This window comes from Silurus meridionalis, chromosome 2 (assembly GCF_014805685.1).
Source record: "Silurus meridionalis isolate SWU-2019-XX chromosome 2, ASM1480568v1, whole genome shotgun sequence".
NCBI lineage: Eukaryota > Metazoa > Chordata > Actinopteri > Siluriformes > Siluridae > Silurus > Silurus meridionalis.
Window position 1 is genome coordinate 29,206,475 of NC_060885.1, and position 13,637 is coordinate 29,220,111.

A 13,637-nucleotide genomic window follows, 5' to 3' on the forward strand; every position below is an offset into this window, starting at 1 on the left:
ACAAATAACAAAATCGCCCGCAAACATCATAGTCCATGAAGACTCCTGTCTGACCTCGTCCGTCAACCTTTCATCACCACTTCAAACAGAAAAGGGCTCAGAGCCAATTATTAATGCAGTCCAACCGCCACCTTAAACCAGTCGGTTGTTTCTACTGCACACTTCACTGCTGTCACACTGTCCTCATTTATGTGCTGCACCACCCTCACATACTTCTCTGACACACCTGACTTCCTCATACTTTATCAAATTGCCCCTAGGTATGTAAACTTCTGTAAAGGCAACAAAACTACAATAACAGACAACAGAAAAAAAAAAGTTCTATTGACCATGTTTGCCATTCGAAAGAATCTAGAGAAGCATTTTTTACTTCGAACACAAAGAAACAAAAAGTATGCAGCACTCTGTAGCACATTGCTTTGTAAGATGCAAGACTCTAAAGCTATTCACAATTTTACACAATGATTTGGAATATAATTTGTATATTCAACCTGTTCTCAAGCAAAAATAATAAGGTGGCATTGGTTTGGTATTGTGTTCTTTTTTTTTTGCCTTCCCAGAAACCTGGCTCCTTGCATAAAGTATGACTACTGCAATATTTGAACAGAGGCTTTAAAAGTGAACTCAACTCAGACGAACTCCAAACTGCAATCTGTGCACAATTCTTTCCTCCTGATTAATGCCTCAAGATAAACACGTTGCAGAACAGACCCCGTGCTCCCAAGAGTAAATCATTTATTTAAAGACCTCCTTCTGCCCCTCCACCTCAGCACTATCCCATGGGCAGTAACAAAGGGGTACAGAACCATCTTACCTTCTGGCAGTGTGAAATCTAAATCGTCATTTTCGTGACAGGGGTGCTGAGATGTGTGAGAAAGTGTGTTGATTACTAGGACAGTAAATACAAATTATAAACAGCACTTTTCTTGAGAAATTTATAGAGACATTTCTACATAATTTTGGAAATGGTCGATTATTGTTTAAAGCTCTGGGTTACTGATCGGTAGTTGGGGGTGCACTGCCAAGCTGCCACTCTGGGGCCCTTAAATACGGCCCTTATTCCCTATTCCTCTCTTCTTTTTATCATGGCCGACCCTACACTCTGACCTCAGCCTCTAAGCAAGCTGGAATATGCAAAGAAATATTTTTACTCTGTTGTAATTTATTTCAGTGCAACAAAAAAGTCCATGTATAAAGTCTTCTTTTTCATTGCTTTAGCTAATAATTCCATTTCCTATAACACAGCTGGTCTCTATTACCAGCATATATGGTAGTATATGGTAAAAGTGTCGGTTAAAGGGGAAGTCATAGCTCAATTATTATGATGCTGGACTTATTATTGAAAGGTTGTGAGTTCAAATCCCAGCACTGCCAAGCTGCCACTCCTGGATACTTGAGCAATACCCTTAACCATCAACTGTTAGTTGTATAAATAAAATAATTGAAAGGCTCTGAATAAGGGCGCTGCCAAATGCCATAAATGTACATCATCATGGTCAACTTCTCTCTCACTGTGGACTGTTTATATGCCCGTTGTTTTTATTATTAGCTCGATATTCCCTTCTTTATCATCGTGGTTTGCAGCAATTTGAATGTTGAAATACATTTGTTTGTTTTAATATATAATCGCTTGAGGGAAAAAAAATTCCTTTGAGCCTCAGTGTGTTGTCTGCCTTGTGGTGGCAGATGTCTGCTAAAATGATACTAAGCAGGTGTACATCTCTGTCTGAACATCAAAGGTTACAGAAAAAAGTAATGAACAGACTCGCTCTCTTTTCTCATTAGACTTCCTGATTCTTAAGAGGCTTAAGGGAGAACTCGGAGCACACCGAATCAGTCTTTAAACATTAATGCAGTCGATCGGATAAACCGCAGGTGTGCTGAGATTAAAATCGTGTGAAGTCACAAATCCACACGACACGTTTCTCACCCGAGTCCCATTTCATCCCATCCTACAGGTCCTCTTGTCTCTTGTTCTTTCTGACTAGCATCTTAAACAAAAGATATAATATAATCAGAAGTTTGGGAAGAAAAAAAATCTTCAGATTAACATTTACCAAAAGGTATGTATTCTTAAAATAAACTTCTAGAATACTAAGGATTTTAGATTGCACCAGGTGAGAAACTCTCAGTAAGAAATAAACTGGAGGGTGAAATACAGAACAGAAATACATATATTCTTACAATCCATCAGTGAATACTTGCAATCTCAGGTGACCATGTAGAGAAGTACACACTGCACCCTGCTCGAATACCTTCTGGTGTGAGCTGCTGATGTGATGGTATGTGACAGCCTGCATCCTCAAGCCTGAACTCGGGTCACTACATAGGTGCCGAGGCATCTGTTGGTAGTACCAAATACACCAATCCGCTCTCTCGGCTTGTGCCTACCATTCATCGTTACAGATTGCACCAGTTTCAAGGGCAAATGCATGGCCGTATGATGGTTATCTTACAGTTTGTTTACTGTTTTGTATCGTAAAGTATTTTTTTTTACTAGAGTTTGTTTTTTGGAAATCACTTATTGTATCAAGTTTCTGATCATCCAAACTGATTTGGGGGAAAAATGCACCTTCAGAAACCTTCTTTAGTACCAGCGAAGGCTTCTATACACCGATATTCCTGTCTTCATTTCGATTTTATGCTTTCATTTCACAAAACATTGCCCTGCCAATCGAAATTCTCATAATGTAATCTCCTACTTCACTGAACACTAAGTATTGATGGATGAACGTTGACTGAACGATTCGGATCAAATATCTTAGAGTAGGTAGGGCAGAAAAACAGTTTGAAGTTCTGGGCCTTTATATATGGCACTGTGTAAAAAAATAAATAAATGAATAAAAAAAAAAAACTACTGAATTTCACGCTTTCATTAACCGCACCGTCAAACGTAATGAACGGAGACATTCAATTACTAAAGAAATTGTGTTTTGTTTCACCTACTTGCTGGAGACAGACATGATATTGCAATATCAACAACTATTTGATTTTTTTATGTCAAATAACATAAAACAAGTTTATTACATCCTCAAAACAAGTTCCTGTGACTGATGATATATAAAGAAGAAAAGAGTTATTCGAACAAGTACATTTATTTAGAACTGGGATTAATATTATAAACCAATCGCAATATTGTCAGGTTTGTTTAAGAAAATTCAATACCCCCTGACCAATCAGAATAGAGAATTTAGAAGCTTTAAGATATATATATTTGACTAGTCCTAAATTAACAATGGAAACTGAAAAAGTAAGGACAACCATATGCTAAACATAAGCCTAATCATGAACCGGAAAGAATATCGTACTAGGATATCGTATACACATACAAATAACTTACAGTTGCAATTCTGTGATGTCTGATGTATTCGTCAATTTACCTACCGACCGACCGACCAACCGACCTATTTTAAAGAAAATAAATCTATAAATAAAATAACTGACTGGATGCATAAATCTCAGTCAAGGACACAATGTCTTTGAGAAGTCTTTCTGTGTAGCTATCTGCCTCTAAGTGCCACATCATCCACAATTAATCAAACATTTACCATTGCAAAGGTGTTCTAGAGTGATAACGAGTCTGCGCTTGCTCGTAAGGCCCTGCAAGGTTCGAGCATAAAAGATACAAAACAAAAACATTCAATTTCGAACTCACAAGAACCAATTATTAAGTCTTTGAGAGTGGTAAAAAGTTATATGTACTCATCTAAGATGCTGATTAAATTCTGCTACACAGTTATAATAATGCATCATCGTTTTTTTTCTCATAGCAGGAGAAAGGAAATGAGTATTATCATCCCAAATCATTCCGAATATCGATCCCCAGGGTGCATTAGAGAGCCACCGGGGATATTATGCGCCATTTATGTGTATTGCACAAGAGTGTGCCTAAATAAAGCATGCTCCAGAGAAAGGCGTCGCCATGAAGCTCCTATTGAGATGCCCTCAAGCCAAACTACCCGATCGATACGGACGCAAGGGGAAGTTAGTGAAGAAATCAATACTTCTCCGAGGGAGAAATATGTTTCTGCCAAATCCGTCAGGGGTCTGATAAAAGTGCAGTTGCGCTGCCAGAACAAGCAAACAGCCTCATGATGGGGGATGAAATAACACAGGTAGGTATGTAAAGCTGAAATATAAATGCTGCTTTTTATGGAGCAACAAGTCCTAAAACCCAAACATGAAGCCTTCCTTAAAGCTATAATGAAATACTAAAAAATATTTTAATTGTTTTCATGTCAAGCTTTGAAATCTGATTATCTTCAAGGTGTTGATTCATTTACAATACCAATAGTGAAGCTCAAAAACCCCAGGTTTGTATGAACACTCAATCTTACACTATTATTTTAAGCAGTACATGATTTGTCATTTGACAACAATCTAATCTTTGTGATAAGGAGATGTGTATTTAACTTTGGTGGAAGTTTTCATGACAGATTAGTTTACGTTATGCTGTTTTTCACTACCTTGGCAAGCTTGTACTATTAACATCTGGTGTAACAGAAGCTGTGTTTACAGCTGCTGTAACCCAAGCAACAACTTGTCTTTGTTCTGAGGAAAGTCAAACAACCAGCATGTCGAACCCGTTTGATATTTCACAGTTATCCAAAGTGCCTTTGAGTGTCAGTCATGGGTGTTATAAATAGGGCCTGGTACAAAAGATGTTATCTTAAAGGTTTTGCGTTCAAGTAGCTCGAAAGAACAGCCGAATAATCAGCTACACTGTTTTACAGAATGTGTTTAAAAATGGCAAAGTGCAAATTAGATTAGATTCAGATTGGATACTGTCACGTCAAGGATAAAGGAGGGCAAAAGATTCTACTAGACACCACATATTGTACATCATCGATCAGTGGCAGGCCAGCAGGGCCAGCAAGGTCTTCACTGCTGGCCTGAACTCGATCAGAATCATATTTTAGTATACATATGTCATTGATTATAGTCTATTCTTTTCATTAGATAGAGTTTCTTTGGGGTGCATGTCTGTTGCTGCACCTTCAAGTGTAATGTTTGGTTTGGCATGGAACCTTGTTAGATCCAGATCCACTCGAATATAACTTTCTTTCGGCTTTTCCTCTATTAGGGGTCGCCACAGCGAACCATCCGCATGTTTAATTTGGCACATGCAACCCTCCCCATTTATCTGGGCTTGGGACCCGCACTAAGGCTTGTGCAACCCTAATGGCTGGGGTTGGTTCCTTGACCAGGGATCTAACCCGGGCTGCAGCGGTGAGAGCGCCGCATCCTAACCACTAGACCACCAGGGAACCTTCATTTGTATTAATTTAATAGCTGTTTTTTTATTCCACAATGGCTGACAAAAGAGAAGAAATTGACTTGGATACACAAATAAATATACAAGATGGGCTTTTCGTAAAAAGATGTACTTTGAGGAAAGTTCGGCCAAAACATTTCAAAATTGTTTGATATCTTTTACATTAACCATTAATACTTTTGCATTTTCTTTCCCGTAGATTTTGCACAACAACATGATTTTGCCTACATTTCAAATCACAAGGTAAACAAAAATACAGGAAAGACTTGTAAAATTGTGTTTATTGGTTTTCTTGCTTTAATAATAGCAATAAATCTCACTGTCATGATGTACCACTCTGTTATACTGCATTTGTGTATAATATTAATGGTGTCTATATCCATGATGTCACAATGATGGTACAGTTATAAGAGGTGGATTGGTTCAGGCAGGACACCACTAAACACCACAGTAGGTTACGAACCCACGACTGTAACCTATAAACATTCCAGCATATGATAATCTATATTTTTGCTCTGGTTTTTATAACCTTAGGATCTGCATATCGATATTGGTTAAGTATATCATCCTATTTTTTTGGTTTTCCCGACTGTCATTCATATTTGCCCAGGAGCTGGCAGAAGTACATACATTTGTATTCATTGGTGAACTTTGCATTTGTAGGGTCTATCAGGAGAGCAAAATGGACTAAAAGAAAGCATGTAGAAATAATTCAGGTTAAAAATCACAGTGCACAAATTCTGCCTTCATATTTGGAGCAGATTTACTAAAATTCCTTTGCAGATGTAGCGTTTACTCTTTCGCTAATTAACGCTACTTTGTAATTCTGTTTCTTGTGCGGCAGTACCCGAGTGGCCCCCTCATTTCACTGCAAAAAAACAAACAAAAAACCCCATGATTTTGGATCAAGAATCTCAGCTAAGCTAGCACAACAGGTAAATATTGTTTTAGCTGGAATTCCTGGCATATGTTTATTTGATTTATTTATTTTTTGTTAACATGTAGAGGCAGATCCTCTGGGCTGGGTTGAACTGGAGGTTTGGCCATGTGATGTGAGTACTTTAGTCATCTGACTGCATTGCCAGTAAAAGAATGATTAGTTAATTTGACTTAGGCCACAGAGGACAAATAGCTTATCCTTGATCCTGGATGTAGTTTTTTGTTTTGCTACATTGTGCTTTACTTTGTCTATGACCTCACAATTGTGCAAGAACGTTACACCTTATTAGTCATTAAACAATTTTATAGCGTGTTTTTATAATGTCGATTCATTTGACTTCATAATTTATTAAATTTACATATATATCAGAATTCTCAGTTCTGATTGGTCAGAAAGTGAATAATGCTAATTCTTTTATTTTTTTAAAACATCAGTGCAGCTACAATTTACAGCTTTATATCAAAACACTTGTTAGCACCTCAAAGAACTGATTCTTTGGCGATCAGTTATGGGGATATGGGAAGGTTTTCTAAAAATGGATGATTGCTGCAAAAAAATCACCATTGTCAGCATTTATTTTTTACAAGTCTGGTGTAAAGCCATACGTTTTCCTGTGTAGGAAAGTTTTCAGATCAGAGGAGTTTGTGTCAATTTGTAGCGTCTCTATAACATGACAAGTCACTTGTTTGCTTCATGACAGAAAACAAAGCAAAGCTAACAGTTTTATGGGAGTTTGATTACATACAATGAAACGATATACTTATTATTTTATAATATTGATAAAGATAATTATTTTCACAACAAATACAATGTATGTTAATAATGTGCAATATTATACCATCAAACCATTTGCAATATCACATTATGTGGAATATCATATGTGGAATAAAAATTTTACATAATGTGTATTTAGAATATTTCATTTATTTTATTTACAATTATTTTATCTCATCAAGTGATAATCACCATCAGATCTGTGTGTCAAAAGAATTCCATGGTGATTATGTCTGAAATGTCTGTATTTTTTTGCTTACAGTAGCAATGGATAAAATACAGAGCACATTCGCAGAAGTGCTGGTTTATTCACTATCAACATGCTTGTGTGCTATTGCTCAAATATGGTTCAAAGCATCTCCAGAACGTTTTTTTTTTTTTTTTGTCATGCTGTTTGCATTCGCATTTACACCCACACACTGTCTCTGAACACAGGACATGCCTCTGATTAGAGCATCCTGCTTGAGACCCTGGTTCTGTAAAATAAACGAGTTGGTTGCAGAAACTTGCTCATTAATCTGTAAAGAATAAATCATACTCCGGTGCAATACACCATCACTCACTCAGGCATGCGGTCTTCCTAATGAGTTCGTGACTGGTGTCTTGATTTTATTCGATATTACACTTTCAGGTATCCTGTGTTGTTTAAATAATTATACAAGAAATGCAGATTAGCATAATGCTAATGTGCATATCACCGTGTTGGGGATGTTATCTTTAAGGTCTTATTACATCTTAAAAGTCGGTGATGGTGATTTAACTTTAGTAAAATCATGTCTTTAACATGCCTTTGTAGTTCAGAAAGTGTTTGAGGTAAAATTCAAGAATAAATGGGAAATTGTTCGGATTATGGACAAGCACTTAAATGTTTTGTGTATTGAGTTATTGTGTATTTAATGCCGCAAATTTTATATTGAGCAAGATTTATTTTTATGTGGATAATTTATTTTTTTTCTGGGTTTTTGTTTGCTTCTAGTCTTTATTTTAAAGAGTTGCTATAACAAAATTATCCCATTTATAGAGGAAAGTCATTTTTTACTGCGTGAAAATGAGTTCCTTTCTTTTTGTCAAAGTTTTAGCGAAAATGTTGGGGTTATTTACCAATTTTGTATTCTAATACAGTATGTACCAGGGCAATAAATGGCATAATTACAGCCCAGTTTTGTTTTCCATCATCCCTCAAAAAATGTGGGCGTGTCAAACAAATAGGTCATGGCAGCCTTTTATACAAACATAACACCTACACCAGATACAAAGAATTAAACTACCATTCATGCATAATAAAGTAAACATCTTGTCAATCAAATATTTAACAACAACAGATTTCCCCCACACCTTCACTTGGAAAGTGTTAATTTAAGGGATTCAGGAAAAGGTAGGAACCAACCCCAGCCACTTTCAGTGCCGGTCCCAAGCCTGGATAAATGGAAAGGGTTGCGTTAGGAAGGGCATCCAGCGTAAAAACATGCCGAGGATCCGCTGTGGCAACCCCTAACGGGACGGTCTTCAACGTCGCTTAAAGATAGCCAGGGACTCTGCTGTTCGGAAATTTGTGGGAAGTTCGTTCCACCACCACGGTGCCTGAACAGAGAAGAGCCTTGAAGTATAACAGAGAAGAGCCTTGAGGTATTGAAAAATATCTGACAAGAATGTAAAAGTAGCAATAGCCCTATCTTTGAAATTTTCAATCGTGACTTTTTTTGCCAGGTCAAACTAAATATAAAAAATATATATATAGAAATGACAAGCTGACTCATTTGCTGTAAGAGCTGGGGCTTGATTATTGCCTCAGGAGGAGAACACAATAAGATTTTGGTTGCTTTTATATTGATTAAAAAAAAGGCTTAAATCAATTTTACAGCATAACATCACTAAGACCAGGCTCGGGCAAGACTTCACAAAGATTCACTGAAAGTCTGGGTTAGTTGTTTGAGGGTGAAAAGGTGGTTTTGATTAAAACCCCAAGGAACAGAGAGCTTCTTCGTGCAAAATCGTGAAGGCAAATACATTCAGCTGGCTGGTACTATTGTTGAAGCGTATCCAATTCTACATTTTAGATAACCTGGAATATCTAAATACACTCTGGTTAATATTTAATCCACATCCTGGATCTCTGCCGAGAACTTCCTTGGGGCGGTGAGTGTTGAATTTGGCAAGATTTCAGTCTTTTAGTTTGTCTTCAGAGCATGGAGGAGTAACCCCTTTCTGAGGTTAACATCAGTGAAATGTTTTCTTTGCAGTTTCTATTTAATGACGCCCTTCAATTTAATGATTCCTAAAAATTAAAAAAAAAAAAAATTCTGCTTGGCACAACCCTGGCAAAACTACTGAAAATGTCAGCAAACCCAATTCTGTCAGAAACCATTAAAACACTTTTTTTGTTTTGCAGCTCAAAAGATCCGTGACCTCCTATTTTCTAAAAATATTAAACGTGGAAACTTTCCGTACATATGAAATAAAGTTTCATACGTATTTCTACATATGAAATTTTAATTGTTCCCCAAAGAGATAAAACAACAAAGATGGTACTTAATGAATTCTTTCTGAAAGTATAAACAATATTAAATCGTCTTTCCATATTTTATACTCACCCCCATTGGTTCTTTAAATGTCATTACGAAAATGCTGTACACATGGAGAATGAAAACAAACAAAAAAAACAGTCTGGTCGGAAAACATAAATAAAGATTTCATTTAACTCCAATTTAACTCATCATATTTTCTGAAAATGTTTTGATCAGGCAAGAGGCCAGTAACATAAATGGGGCCTCTAAATCAAATGGTAAAAAGAAGAGAACCATTCTGTGTATCAGCCATTATTTTTTTAAATGGCAAGGAACCTGGAGAAGGTCATAACCTGTACTTCATCACCATCATACAGCATTAAAAGCAGGCAAGAAAGAAGTTGATGAAGATAACCCCAGGGTCTCGCAGATTGGCGATTTCTAGGTCACAGGAAATGGACTTCAAATTGGTCCTTTTAATAAAGTGGCTGCTGAAAACTATTCGACATAATGGAAATGGGGTGGTGAGACAATATGGAAGTAGGTAAATGAAATTAATTGGGCATGTAGAGAAAGTGGAGGAGGACAATTATTTTTCTTTACACCGTGAAGGATCTTCAAGTTTGAACAAACTAGGATGGACCAATCAAACCGGACATTTGAAACAATCAGAACCATTCCTTCCTTTCACAGCTATTAGCCTGATACCATTGTTGACAACCAAGATGAATTATGTGGTGTATGATGGTTTGATGGTATGATGGTATGATGGCTAATCAAGCTGACAAATTAGCTGATTAAAATATGTTATGCAAATCGTTACGTCTGGAAACGTTTCAGTAGTCTGCAAGTGAAATCCACAAAAAGGATCTTGTCTGAAGGTCTGAATTGCCCAATATATCTGGAATGAGCACAACTTTTGTTGTGTAAGAATAGAATGAAGTTTCCAGTGTAGTTTTAAGTAGCAGACCAGGTGGTTAATGAATCTTTGGACCCCAAGTGACATCCTACTTGCTCTCATAATTTTGAACATACCTCTGAAGTTGTAGACCACAAGGGAGCCTTCTGAAAACCAGGATAACTACCATGAGCTCATCTGCTACAATAACATACATTTTCATGGGGTCCCTTAAATGGTTTGAAGGCCCAAAGCAACTGCTTATTTGACCTATACTTGAAAACAATACTGAAGTAACTGAGGAACAAAAAAACTTGTTTGGTGGTACACTTTGATTGGCCAACCTGTGCTTAGTCTATTAAGTCTAGTTTGTTTAACAAGGGCTTGTCAATAACTCACCTTGTACATTGTTCTTACACTATTGTCAACAGCAGGGGTGTCCAATCTGTTCCACAACGGGCCAGTGTGGGCGCAGGTTTTCATTCCACCTAAGCCACACCAGATTCCACCTGTTTAGATATTTATATTAAATGATCAATTTAAGGTGTGGCCCTTGTTGGAATGAAAACCTGCGCCCACACCAGCCTGTTGGGGAAAAGATTGGACACCTCTGGTCTACAGGCTCATTCGAACTGTTCAGTTCAAGATAAAAAAATACTCAATTGGTCTATTTCCAGATTCCAGTCTTCAACTTTTTGTAAATCAGTGCCAATGATAGCTTCTGATTCTCGTTCTTAGTGGAAAGGATTACAGTCTGTTGTGCTTTTCTGCTGTTGGGGATTTATTAATTTTTTTGCTCACGGCAAGAGTGAGCGCAAATTTGAGTTCTAAATTCTTCTCGTTCTCATCTGAACCGTCTTTTAATCAAGGTCTTGGAGTCTGCAGATGCTTTGCAAACAAGACGTGTTTTGTACAATTCTGAGTAAACTTTAGAGATTCTAGAGACTTGATTTCGATGAGAACGCTACCCGAAGCCTTTTACCTGTATGGATTGACTTATTAGATGAATATGTGTAGGAAGTTCCTAATTAACTGCATAAATATTGACAACTTAATAGATAATTGATTTGTGCCTTTGTGCATAATTCGTGTCGACTTTTCGGCGTGCCTATAGACCCATTAACAAGTGTTTGTAAAGTTTGGATCCCATTAAGAAATGGGTCAGCTGAAAGAGCGCTAATGCAAGAAAACTAACATGTAGACTTTAAAAAGCGGCCAAGAACATTGCAACATCCATCAGTATTTTTCTTAATTACTGGGTGATCCACATATTTGACAGGTGATAATGGGCGTCTATTTATCTTAAATACTGCAGAAAAGACTCCGCACAATGAATCGGATCGTTTCTCACACCTCAGATACATCAATCGCATCCCGCACTTCATTTCCGTTAATAAACTGAAACGACGCTAAATGATCGGGTTTTAAAATGCGGCGATTGCGTTACATCGAAGCTGTAAATAATAACGAGCACTTTTACCGGAATAGCAAAACGCGCCAAATGACCTGTAATGATTAATGAACAGATTTGATATGACCTGTAACGATTAATGAACAGATTTGATATGATTCGCAAGCAGTGCTGAAGTGTAAAGCAGGTAGCACTGGAGAATCTGGTAGAAAGCAAAGAAAGTGACATGATAAATGATCCTTTTCCATATTGTAAATAATCCAACCTCTGTAGCCAAGTTATATTCACAAAAATAATAAAGGATAATCAGAAGAAAAGAAGCAAACAGTAGGAGATTTTGACGATAAACAGCTCAGTAAGTGTATGGAACGTTTCACAAAGTGTGTTACATTGCAAAGATTGTGTGTGTGTGAAAATCCCTATGTGTGTGCGCACTGGTGTGTTATTGAGCACACCTGGATTTGATGAATAGTGTGTAAACTTTGGGAATTGTAGCCTATGCTGGGCAAACTGGTAGACTGTGGGTAGTTGCTGGGAGTTGTAGTTCCCTAATGGTCTCTGTGCCTTAGATTAGACCGATTCACATTACGCATGCATAAGTGTACTTTAAAAGAAATCATAAAAAAAAAATTATATATATATATATATATATATATATATATATATATATATATATATATATATATATATATATATATATATATACACACACACACACCCACACCCACACCCACACACACACACACACACACACACCCACCCACCCACCCACCCACCCCACCCACCCCAATAAGGCATAGCATTATGGCCACCATATGTTTTTGTTTTGAGAATCAAATCCTTTGTGCAAAAAAAAATGTTTCGTAAAGCTGCAGTGTGTATCGTGTTTAATTAAAGTGTCATTACTCTAGACCAGACATGCCCACCATGCCATATATCAGAAATGGGGAAAAATGCTATTTGGGGGGAATAAAATAAATAATAATAATAAAAAAGAAGTAGTTTTATAGCAGTATAAAGTTTCATTGAACTAGAACTTTTTGCAAATAAAACTGCAGTAGTTTAATATACCGTTTGGTACAATCGAACATTTATTTATTTCCCATATTCTTCAAGGAAATGTAATTTTTGGCCTTTCATAGGACAGTCTCTGCATCTCTGATCTATCTCTATATATATCTGTATATATATATATATATATATATATATATATATATATATATATATATATATATATATATATAAAGAAATTGAAGATGTGTATGTATGTATATATAATTTTTTTTTTACACTATATCAAGTATCGGGGATCGATCAAAAACTTGAATGATGTGGTCGACCCTGAGGGACTGTACTAGCAAACAGCGTGCTGCAGAACATATCGCCATCATGCTATAAAATGTGTTCTTCGATGGACTCTCCGAAAACATTTTTACAGCCGCTGTTTAATAATGCTTTGGTCCAAAGGTGCCTTTTAGTCCTGAGAGATTTACAACCTTTATTCCCTTTCGCAAAATAACAGCTGGGCATGCAATAAATTCACAGACTCAAAAATCAAACATAATATTCCTCTGCCAGGGAGTTTAATGACTTGAAAATCCCACTGGAAATGAAGCCTGGTGTTTCGGCTACAGGATACTTTAATCACCTTCCTGGGGGTTCGGACTTCACAGTAGTCTAGGAATTATTTTTTCGTTTCTTTTTTAATCAACATGTTTTTTTTTATTGTATTTTGCTTTGGAGATGATTCAGCTTATGTGCATCTTTTGTGCTTTTTATAATATTCCAGTCCAAAAACCTATAAACAATTACATCTATTAAAATCTGTAAAAAAA